The sequence below is a fragment of the Oryctolagus cuniculus genome, chromosome 1 (assembly GCF_964237555.1).
Source record: "Oryctolagus cuniculus chromosome 1, mOryCun1.1, whole genome shotgun sequence".
Taxonomy (NCBI): Eukaryota; Metazoa; Chordata; class Mammalia; order Lagomorpha; family Leporidae; genus Oryctolagus; species Oryctolagus cuniculus.
Window position 1 is genome coordinate 55186595 of NC_091432.1, and position 25137 is coordinate 55211731.

Consider the following 25137-nt stretch of genomic DNA (forward strand, 5'->3'; position numbering starts at 1 on the left):
AACAGCCTCTGGCATTCCTTGAACCCTGCCATTTCACCTGGTTCTCTGCTTTCACCTGCCACGACACCCTCCCTGTGGATGTGTGCCTCTGTCCAGTGTTCTCCTCTCCATAACGACAGCAGACATACTGGGTTAGGGCCCACTGAACAACCCCATTTTATCTTGATTACCTCTGTAAAGGCTCTACTTCAAAAGAAAGTCACATTCTGAGGTCCTGGGGTTTGGACTTCAACAGATCATTTTGCGGAGACACAACACAAGCCTGCATGCTCTCCTACTCAAATGCCCAGAAACAACCAGCTGGATATAAAGCTTGGGGTTGCAGGGGAGATCCAGGCTGAGATGCAGAATAGAAGGTATCAGAAACACACACACACACACACACACACACACACAGAGAGAGAGAAAAAAGAAAATAGGTATTGAAATCCCTGGGGATTCCAACCAGTATGAATGTTTTAGACAGAATAAGAAAAAAAGAGATCTGCACGTAGTATCCTGGGTCGCATGTCTGACATGTAAGTTGGGGTAGCAGAACAGGACACTGAGAACAGCTGAAGAGGCAGAAAGAAAAGCCAAGACAGTGGTGTCCCAAGGCCAAGGGAGAGATGACAGGGCATGAGGACTGAGTTTAGATAACTAGAACCTGGGGCAGGCTGGACTCCAGGCTGCCCCAGAGCTTCAGGTAATGTGCTGCTTCCAGATGGCATCAGCTGCAACGCCACGCACTGGGCAGCTTGACCTCATGCACCAGCAGCAGCTCAACTCCAAGTACCCACCCAAGGGAAAGGCCCTTTGCTATCTTACACCAGAGGTACCCCCTTGGACAAAGCCTGAGGACCTGGGCATGGGGTTCTATGATTGACTTTGTCTTTAACCAAATAGGCCAGATTTGTCTCCAAAAGGCAAACAGGGTGGGTGGGGCGGGGATGCTGAGCAGAAAAAAAGAAATAGGCACGCCACTCATTATTTTACCAATTATTTGCTCAAATTTCAGCAGCTCATCAACCATGTGACAGCAAGCAGGTGCCCTCCCCTCTCTGAGCTTCACTCTGTCATCTGTCAAGTGGAGATGACTGCAGTTGTGATGGGAATAAACAAGATAAAGCACGCAATGGTCCTGCCAAGGTCGGCATACAGTGTATGTCTAATAAAAGATGGTGTCTGCTACTGTGACTAGCTGAATACTGCCAGGAGAAAATATAATTCTTCATCTCAAACTCCTGAGCTAATTTTCAAAGCATGGATGAAAAGTAAAACCCAATTCTCCAGCTGAGGGTAATTATATTCATCCCAAGTCCAAAAACTCATAAAGTCACCTAGGAAATGCATTTTGCAGTTAAGGAAACTGAAGCCCATAAAAGTTAATAAGTAGTCTGAGATGCAACAAAGAGGAAAGAAAGGGCTGGAATCAAGAACTCTGAACTCTAATAATATTCCTAGGTTCCCCCTAAGCCAGCTGCCACTCCATTTCTACCTCCAGCCCAGCTCCTGACTCTCCCCAGCCCAGGGCTGCAGCCTCTCCTTTGCTCTCCCAGCACCTAGGCTGTGTGGTCAAGCCCAGGGTGCCCCAGCAAGCCTGGCTGTGATGGAATTGAAACCCAATGGGGTATGTGGGAAGCAAGCGGGATACCTGCAAGCAATAAACTTATGGCTGCTTGTTCATTTGTCCCCCAGTGGGGGTAGCACAGATGCCTCTCATCTCACTCAAGAATCAATAAAAAGTCAGTGATGCATTTAGCTGAGATTAAATAAGTGAAATTAGCTTCTTTTTTTTTTTTTTTAACCTTTTACGGGACTGAAACTTGAATCACATTCCTAAAAAATCATTCTGGATCAATCTGATACCTCATTTGGTAATTACAGCACAAAGTTTTCCAATGGCGTCTTCATGTCTGGAGAAGAAAGGGAAGCACTTGGCTGGCCAGGGGAGGTGGGGGCCTGGCTGAACCACGAAGGATGACCGAGTAGTGTTGGGCAACCCAGGCAGGAAGACTCAGTGTGAGCAAGAAGGTAGCAGTGAGAAACACAGTGTGCTTGGGACTTGCAGGATCGGCTGGGGAGCCAGAGACTACTCAGCATCAGAGGCTGCCTCAGGTGGAGAGGAAGCTGAATTCCAGGTACCAAGAAGCACAGCCCCTGTACCTGTCCCTGCCCTGTCCATGGGCCAAAGCAGACAGTGAGATTTCAGAAAAGAAATGAAGCCCAGGGAATTTCAGGCTAAGAAACAGAACTTGGGGACAGACTTGTCTTTTTGGATCCTAATTTAGACGCACTGGAAGAGGACAGTATTGTGGTCAAATCCCACTTCAGAGGGCCGTGATGTGAGAATTTGTGCCAACTCTTTAAGCCCTAATGGCCCTGTGTTTTCTCAGGAGCTGGAGACAACAATGCTCCCCTTAGGGGATACAAACTCAGGGCCTACAGGGGCCAGGCAAGTATAATCAATGACTTCACACAAGGGCATGCAATAACAAGGAGAAATAAAGATTGCATTCAACTTTTGTTGCTAAAAGTAGTCAAACTCCAAATGTGCAGGCTAACCAGAATGCACTTGGCTAGCATATAGGCAGCATGTGAATATCTGACTATCTCCTAAGATTGCTGCAAGAATCGAGATAATGTGTACAGAGTGCTCTGCATGATAGAGAAGCCAGGCAGAAAGACTGCACTTTTATGCTTCATTTAAAGAAGTTCAAAAATAGGCAAAATTCATGCATGTTGGGAGAAATGAGAACTGTGCTTACCTACAATGAGGAGAGGGGATTGGTAATGAAGGCATCTGGAAATCTAACTACTATTATTAAACACAAGGTCAATAAACAAATCAAGTGAGCACCAAACAATCACCAAAGACCCACTGTGTGCAGGGTGCATATATTAGGATTATAGTTTTCAAAATACAACAAATACACACAGAAATATAACATATGTCTCACTCCGGCATGCTCTTGCTACGGTGTGAGTTCCATTCCTCCTACCAAGAGGAATGCAAGGAGACTATATCCAGTCTCCTTGTATCTGGGTGGGCTGGAAACTGCTCTCACCAGTGAAGTGCAGTGGGTGTGACACTAGGTGACTTCTGAGATTAGGCCATCAAAAGTGTTCAGCTCTCTTGGAACACACGCTTGGGAGCCCTTCTCAAGGACACATAAGAAGTCTGCAAGTGTCATGCTGGGGAAGCCACCTAGAGAGATGCCGGAGAGAAGATACCTGAGAAGCCCTGGTGTCCCACCCCTGGCTGTGCCCATCTTCTTAGCCCAGGCACCAGACACACAAGTTACAACACCTTCAAGAAGACCCCAGTATCAGTGGTGTACCAGCTGCTCTACTTCCAACCAAGACCCCTGCTAATGCTCCTGGGAAAATCAGCAGAAGATGGCCCAAGTGCTTTTGCCCTGCCACCCACATGAGAGACCCAGAAGAAGCTCCTAGCCCCTGACTTCCACCTGGCCCAACCTTGGCCATTGTGGTCAATGGGGATGATCTGGATGGAGGATACCTCTGTGTGTGTCTCCCTCTCTGTTTGTAAGTCTGACTTTAAAGTAAATAAACAAATCTTTATTTTAAAAAAAAATGACCCCCAGACACCATCTGACTGCACCATCACAACAGATCCTGAGCCTGACCCACTTAGTAATACCGCTCCTAAATTTGTGATCCACAGAAACCATGAGAGAGAGAGAGAGAGTAAATGATTATTATTGCTTTGATCCAATAAATGTTGGGAATTTCCGTCAGCAGTAACAGATAAGTAGTGTAGATTAGGGTACCAGGAAGTGTGGGGATGCTGTAATTAGAAAAAAAAAAAATGGAACAGTGGCATTGAGAGGAGAGGTTGGGAGGGTCTAGAAGAGACTGAGGGATCTGCCAACCCTCAAGAAGTCTACCATGAGGGCTTCACGAAAAGCAAAAGAGAGATAGTCTTAGACCACAGAGCAAAGGGGGCCCTTGCCATCTAGTGTGTGGTTTTGCTCAGGCTGCCATAAAAAGTACTACAAACTAGATGGCTCAAACACCTATATTGTCACAGAAACAAATAACAAGAATAATGAATAAATTCCTTTTCTTTCCCAACCAGAGACTGGAAGGTCCATGAACAGAGTGCCATTCAACCTGGCACTGGTGAGGGCTCTTCCTAGCTTGCAGACGGCCACCTTCTCACCCGTGCACGCTCTGGGGCAGAAAGAGCTCTGGCGGCTCCTCCTTTTACAAGGGTGCCAGCCCTATTCAATCAGGGCCCTACCCTAAGCCCTCATCTAATCTTTGTAGACTGTCAACAGCTCTATCTCAAACTATGGTTACATAGGGGTTGGGGCAGTCCCCGACATAGAGCGAGGGGAATTTAACAGCACCATCTTCCGTGGTAAAACAGGAAGCAGAAAATGTACCTAACAAATCAGATGTCTCAGCACAGATCTCTTGACAGAACGGTACAGGTGGCACCTGGCTTCTGTTTACACTGCAACGTGAAAAGAGAGGCGACATCTTAAAGACAGAACCGTTGGGACGAAAGGAGCCAGCACTCGCTGAGTCTGAAAATGAAAATGTCTCATTCCTAGATGGAAACTGGTACTAAAGGCTTAAAACGGCCTCTGGGCAAAAAACAAATCCAGCGTGCTGCCAGGGAAACGTGGTCTAAAGATAAAGCTGTGGGAACCAATGGAAACCCTTTTACTAGGACCTCAGAGATATGTAAGGTGGCACTTCCAACTGGAGGAGGAGCCCCGCGTTGGCCCTCACCAGGAAACAAGAGGCACTCAGCCCTGTGGAAAACTCAAGACAGAAGGGAGTTTGCCCACGGGTGTCTGTGGCTGTGACTTTCAGGAGAAGTGAGGACTCATAGAGACCACGCGATGACCGTGCTAAGACATTGCCTACATGGACTGCAGGGCACAGAGCTGCACAAAAGGCAAATGAGTCTGAACAAACAGAACAACTACTCGGCTGCAAATGCTGTTTCTTTTGGAAAAGAAAGGTTGGCTCAGATCCCTTCTGCCTGAGCCCAGAGGGTGGAGCCAAGCGCCCTGCACAGCCATCCAGAATTGCTAAGGACCTCTGAGCACCTCCCACCCCCACCCACACACCACACCACACACACACACACACACTTTTTCCCCCTTAATAGGAGAATCTACAGTGGTTAGCCTGTGTCTGTCTCATCATTGCGTATCAGGCACAAGGAAGTTAATAGGCTTATGTTGTTCATAGGCCTCTCTACCAAGAGTAATTGGGCAGGAATTCACCCAAGGTCCAGGACTTTAAGCTGATGCTGGAACGCAATAGGATGTCATGGAGTGCATATTCACAAGGTAAACCAGCAGGAGCCAGCAGGTGGACCGAGGTAGCCAGTCTTCCATGGCCCTTGTCTCCTGGGATTCCTGCCCTCGTGTAATTCCCTCCCACACCAAATCAGGGCTGGTCCTGTGTGACCAGTACAATAGAGAGGCAGTGAGACTGGGTCATAAAAAGCCCTGCAGCCTCTGCCTTGGGCTCTCAGACCTCTTCCTCTGGGGGATGCAGCTGCCATGAGCCACCCATGCTGCACGGCAGACAGAACTAAGGCCCCCTCCAGTGGCCAGCAGCAGCTTCCCCTCAAGTGTGGATCCCCAGCCCCAGTACAACTCTCAGATGCCCACAGCCCCAGCTGACATCTACCTGCGAACTCAGAGACCCTGGGCCGGAAGCAGCATCCGTAACGTGCTGAAATTCCTGTCCCACAAAATCCATGAGAAAGAAACACTACATTTTATGGGTACGGGGGATTGGTCACATGGTAGCAGAGAAGGGGCACGAGTCTATGGGTTATATAAGGAGAGTGAGATGTAGTCACTGGGCATGAGGAAGTTGCAATAGAGTGGACACTGGAGAACACACTGTTTAGGGCTGCCTGAGATTGGCTTGGCCAGCTCCCCCGCAGCAGGGTTGGCCTTGGGAGCAGCAGGGAGGTGCCTAGGGGCAGTGAGATTTTGGGAGACAATTTCAAGAGGGTGGCTGGCTCCTGAAGACATTTTCCTTTCAGCACTGAACCCTGTTGGGTCCTGGAGCCATGTAGTTACAAAAGAGAAGGAAACTGAAACCATTGGCTGAACTCCTTTGCCCTGGCTCTGTCACCTGTGACATTGGCAGGGCAGGGTTTATCACCTCCTGAAAGAGAACACAGCCAAGGGTCCCACTAAGTAACTGGCTTAGTCAGGCCCTGGGCACTTTCTGCTCCCCTGACAGCTCTCAGCTGCTCAGAGTTGCCCTGGCTGCCAAAGGAGTCACGACTGGAAATGCCTCAAGGCTGGGCCATAAACCCACATTAAAGAGCAAGGAGGAGGGCAAAGGCAGGCAACGGCTCTGAAGGGACCCTCCACAAGTCAGAACAGACTTGGGCTGCCTTCAAACAATCTCTCGCACCTGTTAGAATCAGTGCCTCTGGATGCTGAAGCTGAACTCATCTCATGGCCAAGACTGCGTCCCTCTTTGCTAGGACATCCCGGGCCTGTCTGGGTTTCTGAGCCTCATCAAGATTTTGTGAGGCAGACTGGCTTGTCTCTAAGGATCTGCACATCTCTGACATCACACAATTCATGAGGAATTTGTGGAAACTTCAACACAGATCCTGGTATAATAATACCCAGTCGTTCCCATCTTGAGCCCCCAATCTGCAAGATCAATGCCAAACAGGAAATTGCAAGCAGTAATTTATTCTGAATTCTCCCACCATGGGACTTGCTTTATATGCATTGCTGCATGTACTCTAATAAAACATTAAGCAAAGGTTTGTGCCCATTTCCCCAGCCTTCTGACATATGCTCCCCTTTCTGCCAGACCCCCCTGGAGAGGAGACCGCCCTGGGACTGCAGCTGTGATCAAAATAACTGCAGAGAGCCAGGCAGGAATGTGGTTGCAAAAACAACCAATCCCATAAAATAAAATGACATGAGAATAAAATAAAACATTAAAAAAATAAATGGCCCAATGAGATTATTGCCAGAGGACCCTCTAATCAATACCTAACCTTGTTCTATATATTTAAAGGAGGAGGGAGACAAATTGGAGCATCTACCTGGCCAGCTCTGCTCAGTTGATTAAGCCCTAATGTATTACCCTGGGTTCTCCAGAGAAACAGAACCAATAGGAGAGATCAAAATAAGAGAGAGACATAGAGCTAGAGCTAGAGCTAGAAACAAGGCTAGAGATAGGGATAGAGATGGAGATAGGACTAGGGTTAGGGCTAGAGATAGAGATAGAAACAAGGCGAGGGATAGGGAGAGGGAGTGGGAGAGGGAGAGGGAGAAAGAGATAGAGATAGAGGTAGAGGTAGAGATAGAGATAGGGCTAGGGCTAGAGATAGAGATAGAAACAAGGTGAGGGAAAAGGAGAGGGAGAGATAGGACTAGAGATAGAGAGATAGAGAGATAGAGATAGAGATAGAGATAGAGATAGAGATAGAGATAGAGATAGAGACAGAGACATGATTCACTATAACAAATTGGCTCACACAATCATGGAGACTTAGAAGTGCTAGATCTGTAGTCAGCCAACTGGCATCCAGGAGAGAGGTTGGTGTTTGTTCCAACTCAATTTAGAGTCCAAAGACAAATGACTGATATCCTGGCTCAAAGACACACAGAAAGAATTCTTTCTCACTCACCTTTGTATTCTCTCCAGGCTTTCAATGCATAGGAAGAGGGCCATCTGCTTTACTGGGTCTACCAATTCAAATACAGTATCATCCAGAAGCATCCTTAAAGACATCCTCAGAAACAAGCCTTAGCCTGGAGGCCCAGTCAAGTTGGAACATAAAGTAACCATCACACTCACCCAGGCAATGGGGGAACGAGGGTCACCCTGGCCAAGCAGGGTGAAGTGAGGGCTAGAAATTGACCACTGTTAGAGCTGACAGCTGATCTTCTGGGCTTAGCCCTGGGGGCCTCAATGAGCTCTAAGCTAAGACTGTGTTTGCAGTAGCCACGATCCTTTCATACTGGAGAATAGTGGACCTCCCAACTCTCCCTATTACATCCATCTCTGCAGTAGCAGGTAGGGCCAGAAATAGCTAGAAACTCAGAAACGCAGCAATGAAAACTTGGAAATCTGAGCATTCAATTGTGGTCCCCCTAAAAAGGAAAGCTGAGAGTTCTGGGAAAATGCTATGTCCACTTTGACCAAGGAAATGAACAGAGTGGAGCTGTCCAGGTCACGGACCACCATGGGAAGCAGAAATAGTTCTGCAGAATCCGCAGAATCAGGACAAGGCAGATGACAGGGGAACTGGATGGTGCTTAAATGGCTTCTGTCTAAGGAGGTCAATGTTACCCCGAGGAGCTGGGGTTGGCAATTAGCACACAGCCCCTTCTGAGTGGAGCCTCATATTGTGTGTGGCTGACCTAAGTACAATTATGGCTTGGTTCACTGTTGAGTAGACAGAATACAATAGGCTCACTTCTTAGCTCATCTTTTCACTGTATTTATAAATTCCTAAATAGAGGCTGCTTTCTGGTGCTAGAAGCAGGACTAAATTGCAAGGGCCTAGGCAGCGTGCACAGCAGCCACCACACTACTCAGCGGGGATAGACTCGGAGCAGGTCCCCTGCAGCCCCAGTCCCACAAGGAAAGAGAGAGAACCTCACCCTGATGAAGCAGAGAGCCACTCATACTGTAAATCCCACCCTCGCCTGGTGAGAGGCCAACCCAGGGGAGGTCTCACACGTCTTCACTGCTAGCTCAGCGTTCCTTCTGCTGTGCCTGGGCTCAGAAACGAACACCAACTCACTGACAAGTACAAGTGGGACATTTTCCTGTCGCCTTCACACTCCTCCCAAGTCCTCCCTCTGTAGCACATCACACATGCACGCCTACGCGCGCACGCACACACACACACACACACACACACACGGGCCAGCTCACCGTTGGGCACCAGTACTCAGTGAGGCTATGCAGGGGGGCTGGGGAAGAAGGAGACGGGGCAAGATATGAGGATACAGCTATTTGCTCGGCCTGGGTTCTGGGGCACTCAGAGGCAGGAGCTGCCTGTACTCAGAGCAGGCCTTGCCTGGCTGCCACGTGTTAGAGTAGACACTCCACCCTCTCCCAGTGTTGCAGACAATCCATTGCCTCCTCAGTAACAGCTGCTGTGGCTCATAACTGACTTTTCTTATCATCCCTGGCCACCGCCTCCCCCACACCTGGACTCCAGCCCTGGAGACTCTGCCTGCACAAGGACTCTGGCATCAAAGCCTCACCCCTTCCCTGTGAGCCACGTGCTAGCTTATCCTGAAGGCCCCAGGCACCTGCCAGCCCCTGGCAGCCCCAGCCCTGAAGACACCACCCCAAATCATAGCTACCCAGCCAGTGTGTGGGTGGCATCAAGCCACTCCTCCCTCCACTGGCAGCCTGCACCAGGGACCTAGGAGGCTGCAGTCTGAATAGACATGAATCCAAAGATGGCACACAAAGGGCCCACAGCACATGAAGAGTGAATCATTAGCAATGCAAATCAAACCACAATAAGATACCATGTCACACCCTTTAGGACAACTACTATCCAAAACAAAACAAAATGAAGACTAACAAGTGTTGCAGAGGGTGTGGAGAAATTTGAACCCTTGTGGTTTGCTGGTGGGAATGTAAAATGGTGTGGTGGCTGTGGAAGCAATTTGGTGGTTCCTCAAAAAGTTCAATGTAGAATTGTCATATGATCCTGCGATTCTACTCCCAAGAACATATACACCCACAGGTACTCAAAGCAAGATAGTAGTACATGTGCTACACAGTAGCGCAATGGAACAGTAGCTTGCCCTAAAACCAAGTGACATTCTGGTACGTGCTAATGTGGATGATTTGTGGAAACATTATGCTTAGTGAAATAAGCCAAGCACAAAAAAACAGATATTGTATAAGTCTACATATATAAGGCAGGCAGATGCACAGAGATAGACTGGAGAACAGTGGCTGCCGGAGACTGGGAGAGAAAGGGCATGGGAGCTGCCGTTACATGGGTCCTGTGTGGGACGATGTAAAAGTTCTGGAAAGACAGCAGTGTTAGTTGTCACTACTGTGACTATACCTAACACCCCTGACTGTCCACTTAGAAGCCATTAGAATGGTAAATTTCATTATCTATATCGCCCCACAATGAAAGTGATCAGCACACCTCACTATTGTAAGGGAATACAGAAGTGCCCCTGCACTCAAAGTCTTGAGGAAGCAGACTCTGGAGGCTGACACTGCTCCCAGGGCCCACACGTGACCACTTACAGGACAGGGTGAAGGCCACAGGAAACCCTGGCCTACCCATGGCTCTGTTCCAGGCAGCGAGCAGGTCCACAGGCAGGAGATGCTGGGCAGACTGCAGGTTAGGATGGGGGTGGGAGAGGTAATGGAGCTTAGAGCACACAGCATCTTTAAATTAAGGCCTAAAATAAACACTCTTGGAGCTTCTCAGGGACAGGCACTGGCCCCCAAATTAACTTGAAAGTATCTGGTGCCTACTGTTAAATCCAGTGGAACAAATAAGCTACACCAGCTTGCCAGGGGGAGCTAAGGGTACGCTGTAGGAGGGGCTCAAGTTTTGGCGTCAGATGGATCTGAGTTCAAATCCTGCTGCTCACCAAGGCCTTGGACAAGTCACTTAACTTTTAAAGGACACAGATTCCCCACTGTAAAAACAGGGACAGTGTTGTGGTCTGGATATGTCTGAGTGTGTCTCCCAAAGGTGCATGTGCTGCAAGCTTGGTCCCCAGTGTGGTGGCATGAAGGTGGATGGGACCTTAATGAGGGTGCCTAGTGGAAGGGAGCAGATTCACTGTAGGCGCCACCCTCATGGATGGAATCATGCTGGCTTCGCGGAAAAACTTAGTTCTCTGTAAGCACACGCTACAAAGAGTGAGCCGGGTCTCTTGCTTCCAGGCTTGCCATGTGAACGCTCCCTCTCCTGTGTGCTCCTACGGTGACGCCATCTGCCATGATGTGATGTGACCAGAGCTGCCCCCCACACAGGGCTGAGCAGGTGACGCCCTTGCACCCCCATATCTGACTGAGACAGGGAGGTTTACTTCTTTCTTTCTCTCTTGTAGCAGCACAGAATGGACTAAGATGGATAGCAGTGTCTACCTCCCAGAATTACTGTGAGGTCAGTAGATGAGCACTTATTACATGCCAGGTATGGGCCTCTGAACAACCCTGCAAGGTAGATACCACTGTCAGCCTTCGGGTGCTGATGGAGGAACTAAGGCACAGAGAAGCAAAATAACTTCATCATTCACACATTGCACTTTCTAAAACGTCATCTGCAGTTCCTGGCCCTGAAGCAGCAGTGAGCCAGTCAGACACAATCTACCCTCAAGCAGCACTCAACCCAGCAGCAGACAGATGACGAGCAGGGTGATCTCACTGTGTTTTCCGAGTGTTGGGATCAGAACCTGCTGAGGGCTTTGGGCCCAGCAGAGACGGGGCTTCATCTGGGTCATCAGGAAGAGTGTCCCAGTTGAGATCTGAGGCCAAAAGGAATTGGTCATGAGCCAGTGAAGAGAGGGAGGAGAGCAGGGGCGGGGACCAGCAGGTCACTGGGCTGGTATGCAGGTAAGGAAGGGAGGAGGCCCGGATACAACCTGCGCCCAGCACACAAAAGACACTGATGAAGGTCATGTCTACCCTCCATTAAATTACAGACTGCTCGCTTTGGCAGCACACACCCTCAAACTGGAACAACACAGAGATTAGCATGGCTGCTGCACAAGGATGATATGCAAATTCATGAAGAATTCCCTATTTTTTTAAATTACTGAGAGAGCAAAGAGCACTAGATTGTGATTCAAAGACAAAGCACAAAGAGGCTGGCGCTCCTTGGACAAGTACCACACCGATCCTACATCTCCCATGTGTGAAGAAGCATGGTGGAAGGTTTGACCTCTAAAGACTGGTCCCACACCATTCATTCATTCAACCACCATCTGCCAAGTACCTTTTATGTGCCCAGTACTTTCCTGAAATGTGGGAATCACCACTGCACAAAATGGATAAAGAGGGGTGGGCATTGTGGCACAGCAGGTTAAACCACTGCTTGAAACGCCAGCATCCCATTGGAGTGCCAGTTCAAGTTCTGGCTGCTCTGCTTCTGATTCAACTCCCCACTAGTGCACCTGGGGAGCAGTGGATGATGGCTCAAGTATGTGAGTCCCTGCAACCCACATAGGAGACTTGGATTGCGCTCCTGGATCCTGTTTTTAGCCTGGTGTAGCCCCAGGTGTAGTGGTCATTTGGGGAGTGAACCAGCAGATGGAAGCTCTCTTTTCTCTCTCTCCCTTCATCTCTGTTCACAGTGTGAACAGGAGTAACAACAGAAACAAGTCAGGGAGGCGGTGGTGGGGAGGGGGCAGCCAAGCAGACCCTTGGGGAGACTCCAGTTCTATCAGCTTTCTTCAAGGCACCCAAGTTCCCAGCCACTGGAAAATCCTTTGACCTGCTTAGGCCCTGGGCAGGAGTTTGAAGGCTGTGATGCCAGCCCGGCCTCCTCCAGCTCCGGGCTGTGGCACCAGCTCAGGAACGGCTGTCGGGACTCAGGTTCGCAGTGTGACCCTCACACAGTCAGGCCACAGACCCCAGGACCCCCTGCCCCGTCCCTTGTCTCTGCAGGGCTCATTCTCTCCTGTAATCCAGCCTTTCTCCTCAGTGCTGGGCACAAAAGAGATAGCAAGGAAGGCACTGGCTGTGTGTGCTCTGTGTGACTGAGATTTTTTCCTGACAATGCCATTACTGCTAATTGGCTTCTATTGCTCCCTTCCATCACTGGCAAGCCCATCTCAGCCCCCAGTTGCTCTCTGTGTCTCTGAGAAGTGAAAAATCACTGGGATAAACTGAACAATAATTATCTTGGAATTGCATGGCCAGCCAGGCCCCTCACCCTGGCCCATTACCTCACTCTTCTTTCCAACCTGAAAAAATACATATGACTCAAAGCCAGACATTCATTCTCCACTTTACAGGCCACACACCAAATAATTTGTCAACATCTGTTAAAACCACTTTCCTCCCTCATACAGTGCTCAGCAAGTTGCTTTGTCTTTTCCTCAACCATTGATTTTTGCATCTCGTTAGGGCTGTTCTATGTTCTTAGGGAAGAAATAACAAATTGGCAAAGTCCAGGAGCTGCAGCTCAGCCTGCTGGGCTCACCTGGACAACCAGCCTGGGCCCGGCTTCCTCTTGCTGTGTCCCAGGTGCCTGGGGCTATCCCTGAGGGTGGAGTCTGGGATCTCACAACTGAATCTCCAAGAAGGAGTGGGGCTGCCCTGGGCTTGATCTTGGGGTTCTAGGGAGACAGAGTGGTCAAAGGATGTGGTTTTGGAGACACACAGACTTGCCTTCAATATTTCTTGGCGGTGTGGCTTTGGGCAGCAGTCCTGCTGTCCTGGGTCCCTGGGGGACCCCAAAGTTGTCCTGAACATGAGCATCCAGCTGCAGATCCTGCAGGCCCTGCACCTCTGGGGTGGGAAGGGGCTCGGGAGGGGCGATGGAGAAAGCTGAGAAAGTGCAGGGCTGGAGCTGGGGCCGGAGCCTGACCAGAGGACAGATTCTTGAACAGGAAAACCAGGAATGCAGAGCTCAGCATTCAGACTGGGGCCACTGAACATCCAGGTTCAGTCTAGGCTGGCATCAATGTCCAGGAAGTTCTACGTGGGCCCGTGGGTTCAGGGGAGGATTCTAACTGGGACACTGTACAGTAGGCCAGACAAGAAACAGCACGGAGGCTAACAGGTAGACTAGGAGCCAAGCTCCTGGTTCCAATCCTGACTCTGTTACTCACTGTATCCTTTTTTTTTTTTTTTTTTTTGACAGGCAGAGTGGACAGTGAGAGAGACAGAGAGAAAGGTCTTTCTTTGCCGTTGGTTCACCCTCCAATGGCCGCCACTGATCCGAAGGCAGGAGCCAGGTGCTTCTCCTGCCTGGTACTTGGGCCATCCTCCACTGCACTCCCTGGCCACAGCAGAGAGCTGGCCTGGAAGAGGGGCAACCGGGACAGAATCAGGTGCCCTGACCGGGACTAGAACCCGGCGTGCCAGTGCCGCAAGGCGGAGGACTAGCCTAGTGAGCTGCGGCGCCAGCCTACTCACTGTATCTTAATCTTTTGTGGCTCAGTTTCCTCATCTGTAAAAGGAGACATACCATTGTGTCTCATGGAGTCAGGGTTAACATGGAGTTAATACATGGAAAGGTCAGATGGAGCATTGTGGTATAGCAGGTAAAGCCTCCACCTGCCAGGCCGGCATCCCACTCCACTCCCAATCCATCGCTGAGGACTAGACCCAAGGAAGGCTGGGAATGTAGTCCCTGTGCATTCCAGCTCCACCCTGTTGGAAGGAGCATGCCATTTGCTGGACAGCTGGCCCTTACAGCCCCTTCTCGTCCCCACAGCCACTTCAGCATCGCCACAGCATGTGGCCAAGCTCTGTACCCATGCCCATCTCTGCCCCCAGATTCTGAGCTCAGGGGGGCAAGGGTCTTGCTCCTTTCATCTCCAGGTGCTCAGTGCCAGGGACCAGGGCTTTGGACTGATGGATGAATGGATGATGGAGCCAGGACCAGCTCTACGACTGGGTGGGTCTCACCCTACAGGCAGAATGTCTTTCCTGCAAGCAGCTGAGCCAGACTGGGGAAAGCATGGATGCCAGGACAGAGCATGATGGGAGATCTTCCCAGAATAAAAGATCAAACACAGAGTAGATGCTTTGGGCCCTATTGGAGGCTTCTGCCTTCCTCCCCATGGTGTTTCTTGGACAGAAAGGGTTCTGAGAACTCCGAAACACATCTTCTTTATAGCTAATGCTAACCCATGGTCAAGACATGTATGCTGAGCAGCACCCAAAAATCCTCACAGTAGCCCCATTTTACAGAGGAGTACACTGAGGCTGAGAAAAGTTAAATGACATATGATACTGTTCTACTGTAGGCTCATCGTCCTTCTCTGAAGCCCTCACCTGTCCTAGAACGAGGGTGTCGCCGTCTGCCTGCCTGCATTTCTGTCTGGGAGGATTAGGTTTTGTGGAACCACGGCTGTTGGACATTGGGTGGCTTTCTTCCCTTGTTTGAACCTCAGGGCTCAGGTAATCAGACAGCGGCCTGAGAACGAGCTTCCAAGATTTCTCTTCCCTTTGAATTCTGAACATCTTTCAAGCTAGGAAAGACCAAACTCTCTACTGCTACTTGCATCTGACAACATCCTTTGGTCAAATTAAAAGAACAGTAAGGATGAAAGCCAAATCACAAATGGCAAGCCTCGGAGCTCTGGCCGACGTGACGCGTGCGTGGGACAAAGAGTGCTAATGTTATGACAGGAGGCTGATCCCTCCACGCTCAGCGCCAGGGCCGAGTACCCAGAGGCCAGCCTGGCGGAAGCGCGGCTCCATTCAGCCACGCTTCACATCTCGTGCACTGAGTATTTCCATAATCCTAACTGGATAACAACCATGGCCCCTCCTGGGAAATCACTGCTTCGGAAATATTTCCGCACTGATGACAAGAGAAACAGCTGTAATTTGTCATTATAGAAATATCCAATTATCAGGCCACTGAGTGATGCCTGCAGCCTCCTGCCCTGCCTGCCTGCAGTTTGGGCTCTGAACTACACAGTGAGTCGGCTCGGGGCCTCCAGACAATGGCCACAAAAGAGCCTGGCTTCCCTCTCCCTCTGAGAGGGTCCAGCAGCCCCCGCTGCTGGCAGATGTGCATGCCTCCAAGGACTCCTTCTGATCCCACCTTGTGATGCGAGTGTAGGAAGAGCAGAGTATGAGCCCCGTGGCACCTGCCAGCTCTCTGCCGGCTCTGAGATGGCTACTGCTGGTACCTGGCCTAAGCAGCTCTTCCTGGGGTCAGCATTGTGGTGCCACAGTTAAGCCATCACCTAGGATGTCCACACCCCATATCACATCCTAAAACAGAACACCTGAGTTCACATTCCTCCTTTGCTTGTAATCAGCTTCCTACTAATGCACACCCTGTGAGGGGGCTGATGATGGCTCAAGCACTTGGGTCCCTGACACCCACACAGGCAACCTAAATTGAGTTCCCAGCTCCTGGGTTTGGTCTGCCATAGCCTGACTGTTATGGCCATTTGGGGAGTGAACCAGTAGATGCAAGATCTCTCAATCTCTCTCTCTCTCTCTCTCTCTCTCTCTCTCTGCCTTTCAAACAGATAAATAATTAAACTTTTAAAAAAATAGAAGTTGTTCCTCCTTCTCAGTTTTTTCCCAGAGGAGGATAAAGTGGCCTGGGCTAAGTTAAAGCACTCAGAATTCGAAACCAGGCAAGTCCAAGTTCAGTTCATTTTTCTAGGACATCATGACTACAAGGCCTGTGGGGTGTACTTAGGGCATCCTCGGTGGATGGAATGTACCAGGGAAAAAGCAAGTGAATGAGAATCAGCTGGACCTGGTACAACAGTCACAGTGCTTGCTATTGTTGAGTGCTAAGTGCTATGTATGGATTCATTCATTTTACCCTCACAACAAACCTGCAAAGTGGGTGCTAGTATCATGTCCATTTTACAGAAGAGGAAACTGAGGCCAACATGATTAAGGAGCTTAGCCAAAAACATCTGGCTGTGAGTGGTGGACATGAGACTCAGACCAAGCAGACTAGTTCAGGGGTTGCATTCCAAACATTTTACACACCTGTGACAACTATTATTGTTGTCGCATTGTGTTATGTCCTTTAGACATTTTGCACCATTTATTCCCATAGCACATTATCCCTGGTATAGGGATGAAGACACTGAGGCACAGAAAAGTTAAGTGACTTGTTACTGGTAACAGAGCCAGGACCCACACTCGGATGTCCTGGAGGTCGATGTACTGAGCCACTGTCCATGAACACAGTTCCTTGACTGCTTTATCTGTATGTTGGAATGTAATTAATCCTCTAACAACCCTGAGAAAGGCACTGTTATACCCCCATTTTATAGTTTGGGAATACAAACCTAATCAAACAATTATCAATAATTGAGGACCTAGAATTCAGATTCAGGCATTATCTAGAACTCTTGATTTTTAAAAAAATGTTAGTTTATTTGTTTGAAAGGCGAAGAGACAGAGACAGAAAGTGAGATCTTCCATCCACTATTTCATTTCCCAAATGTCCAAACACTGAGGGCTGGGTGAAAACAAAGGAAGGAGCACAGAACACAATCCAGACCTACCACATGGGTGGAAGCGCTCCAAACCCTGGCCCACCACCGCTGCCTCCCAGGAAGCTGAAAAATAGAGTAGAGCTGGAACTCAAACCCAGGCACTCTGATATGAGATGTGGGTATCCCAAGTCACGTCATTTTTTAAAGATTTGTTTGTTTATTTTAGAGGTAGAGTTACAGAAAGAGAGAAGTCTTCCATTTGCTTGTTCACTACCCAAATGGCTGCGATGGAGTTGGGTTGATCCAAAGCCAGGTCTCCCTTGCGGGTGCAGGGGCCCAAGCACTTGGGCCATCCTCTACTGCTTTCCCAGGCCATAGCAGAGAGCTGGACTGGAAGAAGAGCAGCCGGGACTAGAACTGGCGCCCATATGGGATGTTAGCGCCAAAGGTGGAGGTTTAACCTACTACGCCATAGCACTGGCCCCCAAAGTCACGTCTTAACTGCTGTGCCAGATACCTAACTCTGAAGCCCTATATTTAAACCCTATGCTATAGCAGCCTCCTTCCCTAGCCCATTCCCTGCTAATTCCCAGAGCAGGTATATTTTAATTTATTTGACCTGAAGCATAAATGATTCACTTAGCACCTACCTTAAATGCCTTCTCCTCCATGATGGCCCCCCTCAAGCCCCTGGCAGAAGTCATCTCTTCTTCTTCCGTTAATCTCTGAGCTGGGGCTTGTGCCCACAACAGCACCTGATCACGGCTATGGACAGTTCTGCTATGGTGGAGTGAAAGTCCCTGCGTCGAGGAGTTGAATGTACACTGCCTGCCCCAGGGCTCACCAAGGGGACACCAAGAGCAGCCCCAGTGGGAACAGGCACAGAAGCCACAGGGCAGCAATGGCCTACAGCCCAGGGTCACAGGCCTCATGAGAAACAAGAAACATAGGGCAGGGAAAATAGGCAGGAGACCACAACATTTGGAAAAAGGGAAACACTGGACAAGTAGGCCCCAACATGACAGAACTGCGGAAGCCAAATCCTAAACTGACAGGAAATGAACACAGTAGTAAAAGACAGGGGGGTCAGCAGCACTCCTGCCTCTGGATTGGGAATAAAGGAGACAAAACAAGTTAGGTTGGTTAAAAGTTATTTAAGGAGTTAGAGGGCCAGTGCTGTGGTGGAGCAGGTAAAGCAGCCACCTGCAGTGCCAGCATCCCATGTGAGTGCCAGTTCAAGTCCCAGCTGCTCTATTTCCTATCCAGCTCTCTACTATGGCCTGGGAAAGTAGCTGAAGGTAGCCCAAGTTCTTGGGCCCCTGTACCTACATGGGAGACCAAGAAGAAGCTCCTGGTTCCTGGCTTCAGATTGACACAGCTCTGGCTACTGTGGCCATTTGAGGAGTGAACCAGTGGATGGAAGACCTCTGAATCTCTGTCTTCCTCTGCCACTCTGTAACTCTGCCTTTCAAATAATAAATAAATCTTTAAAAAAAAGAGAGAGGCCGGCGCCACCGCTCACTAGGCTAATCCTCCATTTGCGGTGCCGGCACCCCGGGTTCTAGTCCCAGTTGGGGGCGCCGGATTCTGTCCCAGTTGCTCCTCTTCCAGTCCAGCTCTCTGCTGTGGCCCAGGAGGGCAGTGGAGGATGGCCCAAGTGCTTGGGCCCTGCATCCGCATGGGAGACCAGGAAGAAGCACCTGGCTCCTGGCTTCGGATCGGCACAGCATGCTGGCCATAGCGGCCATTTGGGGGGGAACCAATGGAAGGAAGACCTTTCTCTCTGTCTCTCTCTCACTGTCTAACTCTGCCTGTCAAAAAAAAGGGGGGTATTCTTGGGTCACTTGACAAAACTAGAATGAGAACAAATCGCTAAATAAATGTGGGGTGCACGTTGTGTCCCAGATTAAAAAGAGAGAGAGAGAAGAAGAAGTTAGAGGTCTAGATCCTGTCCCTGACTCAGTGCCCACAGGTGACGGCCCAGCCCCCCGCCAAGGCCGACAGGAGGTTTACTCTCTGGAGGGGACAAGGTGGGGGTGTTTGGACCGAAGACCCAGAGAGCCAGCTGAGTCAAGTGAACCCACACACACGGATACTGGAGCTCTGGTCTTGCTCCCTGCCCTGGCTCCGGGGTCACCAGCTGCCAGCTCTGTGCCTTCCAGACAGCAGAGTGGACAGATTCATGAGAGAAATCTGGCTGTTTCAAGAGGAAAGATTTTAACCCCTGACACTGGGGTTTTCCTCTGACAGATGACATCCCTGAGTCACCTTACAGAAAGGTCCCCAGTTGGCAAGCACTCCCTATGGGCGTTGTAGTCTCCCACTCCTTAACAAGAGCTGATATCTGAGGATTGCCAGGGACCGTGATCAGGTAAGAAATAACTTACGCAAACCATTCTTACTACTCTACTTCAATGTAAAGCAGGGAAACCATGCTTCCGGGCCGGGCTGCTGGTTCCCACTTGCCCACATCCTAAGGTACATGTGGCCTTTTCCTTATCTCAACTTCTTTTGCAGAGCAGAAGGACCTGGTCAAGCTGTAAGTCTTGGTGCCTGACTCTAGAGACCTGCAGGTCTTTTGTGATTTTGTCATACCTGCACAACCTTCCTTGCAGTCCCTTTATGAGCCCCAAAACAGCCTTATCCAACAGAGCATTGGTCTTTGAGACCCAGAAGTCTGCTACCCACTCATCTGTCAACAGCCTACATGTTCACTTCCCTTCACCTCCCACATCTTGTCCATGTTATTTTGATTTGACACTGGAAACAGGGACCGAGTTTTTGGTTACAGGACTACAACATGAAAGATAGAGACCGAAAGAAACAAGGACGGGGGAGGAGGAAGGAAGTAATCAGAAGGCATCAGACTAGACACAGAAGACAACATTTTAAAATAACATCAATATCCTCAGAGAACTAAAAGAACACACGATACCCATGAAACAAGAGTAGGATGCTAGAAAGGGGGAGTAGGACATTCAGACAACAAAGAGTCATCCCAGCAAATTGAAAAACATGAAAGCAGGAGCCAGTATTGTGGCACAAAGGGTTAAGCTGCTGCCTATGATGCCAGCATCCCATATGAACATTGGTTCAAGTCCCAGCTGCTCCACTTCCAGTCCAGTGCCCTGCTAATGTAGCAGAAAACATTTTCTCAGGTAGTGACCCCTGGGAAAGCAGAGGAAGGTGAACCAAGTGCTTGGGATCATGCCACCTCAGGGGAGACCTGGATGGAGCTCCAGGCTCCTGGCTGCAGCCTGGCCCACAGGGTTTTGCAGCCATTTAGAGAGTGAACCAGCAGATGAAGATCTCTCCCCTCCACAACCCTGCCTTTCAAATAAACACTTAGTAAATAAATAAATAAAACATGAGAGTACAAATGAGAAATTCAGCAGAAAGTTTCAAGGGTCAAAGAAATCACCAAGAATGATGGAAAAGAAAGAACAAAAGATGAGATAATCAGAGAATCTGTTCAGTAGGTTCAACATCTCAGTGCTATGAATTCCAGAAACCAAAATACTTTTTTTTAAATTTATTTGACAGGTAGAGTTGTAAACAGTGAGAGAGAGAGAGAGAGAGAGACAGAGAGAAAGGTCTTCCTTCCATTGGTTCACTCCCCAAATGGCCGCTACAGTTGGCGCTGCCCCAATCTGAAGCCAGAAGCCAGGTGCTTCTTCCTGGTCTCCCATGCGGGTGCAGGGCCCAAGCACTTGGGCCATCCTGCACTGCCTTCGTGGGCCACAGCAGAGAGCTGGACTGGAAGAGGAGCAACCGGGACAAAATCCGGTGCCCACATGGGATGCTGGCACCATGGGCAGAGGATTAACCAAGGAGCCACGGCACCGGCCCCCCCAAAATACTTTTTTAAAAGGATTTATTTATTTCAAAGGCAGAGTTATGGAGAGAGAGAGAGGGAGAGACAGTGAGAAAGATCGTAAATCCACTGGTTCACTCCCCAAATGGTCACATCAGCCGGAGCTGGGCTGGTCCGAAACCAGGAACCAGGAGCTTCTTCCGGGTCTCCCACATGGGTAAAAGGGCCCAAGCACTTGGGTCATCTTCCATTGCTTTCCCAGGTGCATTAGCAGGGAGCTGTATCAGAAGTAGAGCAGCTGAGACTCAAACCAGTGCCCATATAGGACGCTGGCACCTCAGGCAGTAGCTTAACCCATGCCACAGTGCTGGCCCCAACAAAAATACTTTTACAACAATTTGAGATTTCCCATATCCATAGGCAATGAGTTTCCCAGTTGAACAGGCCACTGAGTACCCATCAAAATGCATGAAAATACCCATACTAAGGCACATAAACGTGGACTTAACTACAAGGGAGAGAAAGAGGGGCTGACAGGTTTCCAGAGTGGGTAGAAATAGGTGAGACACACAGAATTAAAAATTGGAATGGGAGTTGGGCATTGTGGCACAGCTGATTAAGCCTCTGCCTGCAACACCAGCAGTCCATATGGGAGATAGCCCAAGTATTTGGCCCTCTGCCACACACCTGGGAACCCTGGTAGAGTTCCAGGTCCTGGCTTTGGCCTGGCCCAGTCCTAGCTGTTGCCAACAAATGGAAGATCTCTCTCTCTCTCTCTCTCTCTCTCTCTCTTCCTCTCTCCTTCCCTACCTCCATTTATATCACTCTGCCTTTCAAATAAATAAAATAAATCTTTTTTAAAAAATAATTAGAATGGTTTCAGGCTTCTCAAAAACGATGCTAAAAGCAATAGAATAATGGAATAATACTTTCAAAATTCTGAGAGCTAATTACCTGTACCCTAAGAATCATAGCCAAATTGTCAATCAAGAGCGAACATCCAAAATTACATCTTCACATGGGTGAGGTCTCAAAAAAATCTGTCTCACACTCCCTTTCTCAGGAAATGACTGAGGATGCGTTCCACTCAAATTAGGGCAGTAACCACTAAAGAGGAAGGATAGGTTACACGAAACAGGAGACCCAGCCCAAGCGAGGGGTAAAGAAGGCTCCTAAGTGGCTGCTGAGAGGATGCCTCAGGATAATAGCAGGGCACCGACCAGGGAAGGCAACCATCCACTAGCAACCTAGAAAGCCATGGAAGATACCTCCCCAAGAAGACGGATCAATAGCCTCTCTGATGTGAGCCCAAGGAAATGTAGACCACCTTGGTAGGGTGTGAGGATAGAGTGGTGATAAACACTCGAACCACCCAATGTGCACATACAAGAAGCAATTAACTCCTGGGAAACCAAGAGGCTATTCAGAGAAGGAAAGGTTATCACAGCTTACAATAAGGGCTCAGGCCTGAAAAGCTAATACGGTCCTAACATCGTAAGCACTGGCTACCGATCTAACAAAAACGGGGAGGTGGGAAGAACACATATGTTTGGTAGGAAAAGAGGAAGGCAGGGAGCTAAAACTTCGTTTTCCATGGTGAGGAATGCCTTAAAAACAACAGCCACGAAGCAGAAATGCAAACACATTGCTTGGGGACGAGATGCTGGAGATCTGAACATGGTGAGAAAGTTTGCCTCTTTGGGAATGGAAGTGGGACTCAGCTCTGGGCTGTTCTTGCCCTTGATAAGCCTGTAGAACTGGTGGAGTCTTTAAACTCTGTGCATATATAATTCTGGCAAAGATTTGAACTATAAGTAAAAAATGTGTTCACTTTCCACATGTAAGATGCTATTTAATACACCTGTGTTCCACATGGGAGCGCCTGGGTCTGAATCTCAGTGCTGATTCCAGTTCTAGCTTCCTGTTAATGCACACCCTGGGAAGCACAGGTGATGGCTCAAATACCTGGGTTCCTGTCATCCATGTGGGAGACCCAGATTGAATACTGGGCTCCTGGCTTCAACCTGGCCCAGCCCCAACTGTGGCAGGCAATCAGGAAGTGAATCAACATATGTAAGGTCTCTATTGGTCTCTGTCTCTATCTCTCTGCCTTTCAAATAAAACTTTTTTAGAACAAATTTGCAGCAGGGATGCCATTCACTTAAAAAAAAAAAAAGATTTTCACTGGCTCTGGATTGGGAAGTGAAGGGAACAGGAAAGTGTACTCTGACAGAACCTGGGCCCTTTCAGGCTTTGCTACATGATTTCAGCAAATAATAAGGAGCAATAATCACACAGCTACACCTTTGCACTGTCTTGGAGTTTTTCATTCATTCATTCAACAGATATTGATCAACGGTCTGCTACATGAAAGTAATTTTACACCCATTATCTCTGATGATCTGGCTTTTAGACAGGAGATAGAAGCAATGTGGGTGGATGGCTCCTTCTCTTGTCAAGTTTACACAGGAGCCACTGCCTCCCCCCAGGCGGGGAGAGGGTGAGTCCCGGGCCTGTGATGCCCAGGGTCAGAATAACAGAGGCAGTCCCCCCCCACCCCCCGGGCTGCCACGGCTGCTCCCCTGGCACATCTATAGCCAGACACCATCTGGTTACTCATGAGAAGTTTCCTTCCAAACTAAAAACTCATGTCTCCCCTCTTCATGGAGTGCATGAGAGAATGAGGAGGGAGATGGGAAAATGTGTATTGGTTCTCCTGTCCATGGAGTATTTGTGACCCAGGAATGTGCGCCGTTGAAGGTTTACTCTCTCCCTAATGAGTGGAGAGGAACCTGCGTGGCACATAGAGTCTCGTCATATGAAATATGCCCTCTTAGGGCGTGTCCCACTCACTGTAAGTGACAAGAAGTCTGGGGCAGCTCTCTCTGCCCCCTCTGTAGGGAGTCTGCGTCATCTCCTCATTGGAAAGCGTTCTGATTTCCTCGGTGATGCCATTTCCCCTGTGAGAGATGTCTGACTGTGTTCCACAGGCACACTGGAGGCTGCCTTTGGAGCAAGATGCACAAAGGTGAGGCCGTGCCTCTGTAAGCTCAGGGTCACCAGGTGCCTACCTGCTCCTGAGGTCAGCGATCCTCCCATGAAGAGGAGAGAGGAAGGAGCAGGGGGAAAGAGGCAGGGTCAAAGTGGAGCAATTAGAGCTCTGTCTTGCAGTCTATGGAATCACACCTGGCTATCAATCACTCCACCTCACTATCGACTTTCTTTGTCACAGCCAAGACAGAAGGGGATCAGTCAGCACTAAGATTGCTGTACTTGCCCATTGTAAAAAGCACATTTCAGAGCCAAGAGATGAGCTCATATTCTACTTCAATGTCAGTAGCAAAGAGCAAATAACTTTGAGCATGAGAAGCAAGGAATCAGAAGGGAGCTTTAATGCTCCCATAGAGAAGCAAATATTTGCACTTATTAATATCCTGAAACCCATGTTGCCATGAATAGTTCCTTCTCCTTTTATCCCACGCCTTTTGTCTGACACAGTGATATATTGCCATCCTTTCAAAATCCTGACACAGATGACATTGAAGCAAATTATGTACCTCGGCCAGATTTCTCAGTTGAAATGGAGATAGCTGATGTGTACATTTTTCCATCTAATTAACATTCCACAGTTTGAATAGCTGTTATCATGCCCTGGGTCCCCTATGAATGGGTGAATAGATAGAAAGATCCATAAACAGCTTGGCTTGCACAGAATGAGATTTTTCTCCAGACAAAGAGAAAATGGAGTGAATCATTGTCATCTGGACGGCAGCAATCATCAGAGACTGGGGCAAGTGCACGCTCCCTGGGTTCTAAACGCAGGCAGGTTGCCTAGCACCAGCAGCCCTCTCTAGAGAACTCTTGCCCACTCCATGTCTCCACATTTAGCCATGCAATTTTTTTCACCCAAGTCTTTGTTGATGCTGTGTGTTGTGGTTTCAAAAATATATCCCACATTGTTCAATACTCCCCCGCTCAGGGGGTATAGATTAGTTCTCCTTCCCTAGTGATTCACCTCCTGAGTCACTGTCAACAAATAGAATATGGCGTAAATGATGGTGTATCACTGCTGGGCCTAAGCTTAAGAAAAAAAAAATGTAATTCTTTCTCTCTCTTTCTCCCCAGTAGTCACTCTAGAGAAAATCAGTTGCTACCTCACAAGGCCACCCAGGCCATGGCCTCCTGCCAACGGCCATGAGAGTAAACCATCTT

The 25137-nt window shown here is 49.0% G+C and overlaps 1 long non-coding RNA gene and 1 other non-coding gene across 2 annotated transcripts in view; one reads left to right on the plus strand and one right to left on the minus strand.

Moving 5' to 3' along the window:
• Positions 1-1179: 1179 nt before the first annotated feature.
• Positions 1180-25137, minus strand: part of LOC108177477 (uncharacterized) — a 54276-nt gene continuing 30318 nt past the window's right edge. Inside the window, exon 3 of the long non-coding RNA XR_001794308.3 lies at positions 1180-11483. This is a non-coding gene — a long non-coding RNA (uncharacterized lncRNA). The remainder of the gene's footprint in view (positions 11484-25137) is intronic.
• LOC127485034 (U6 spliceosomal RNA) lies at positions 11662-11765 on the plus strand. Its single transcript, XR_007912240.1, has one exon. It is a non-coding gene; the product is annotated as a U6 spliceosomal RNA (small nuclear RNA).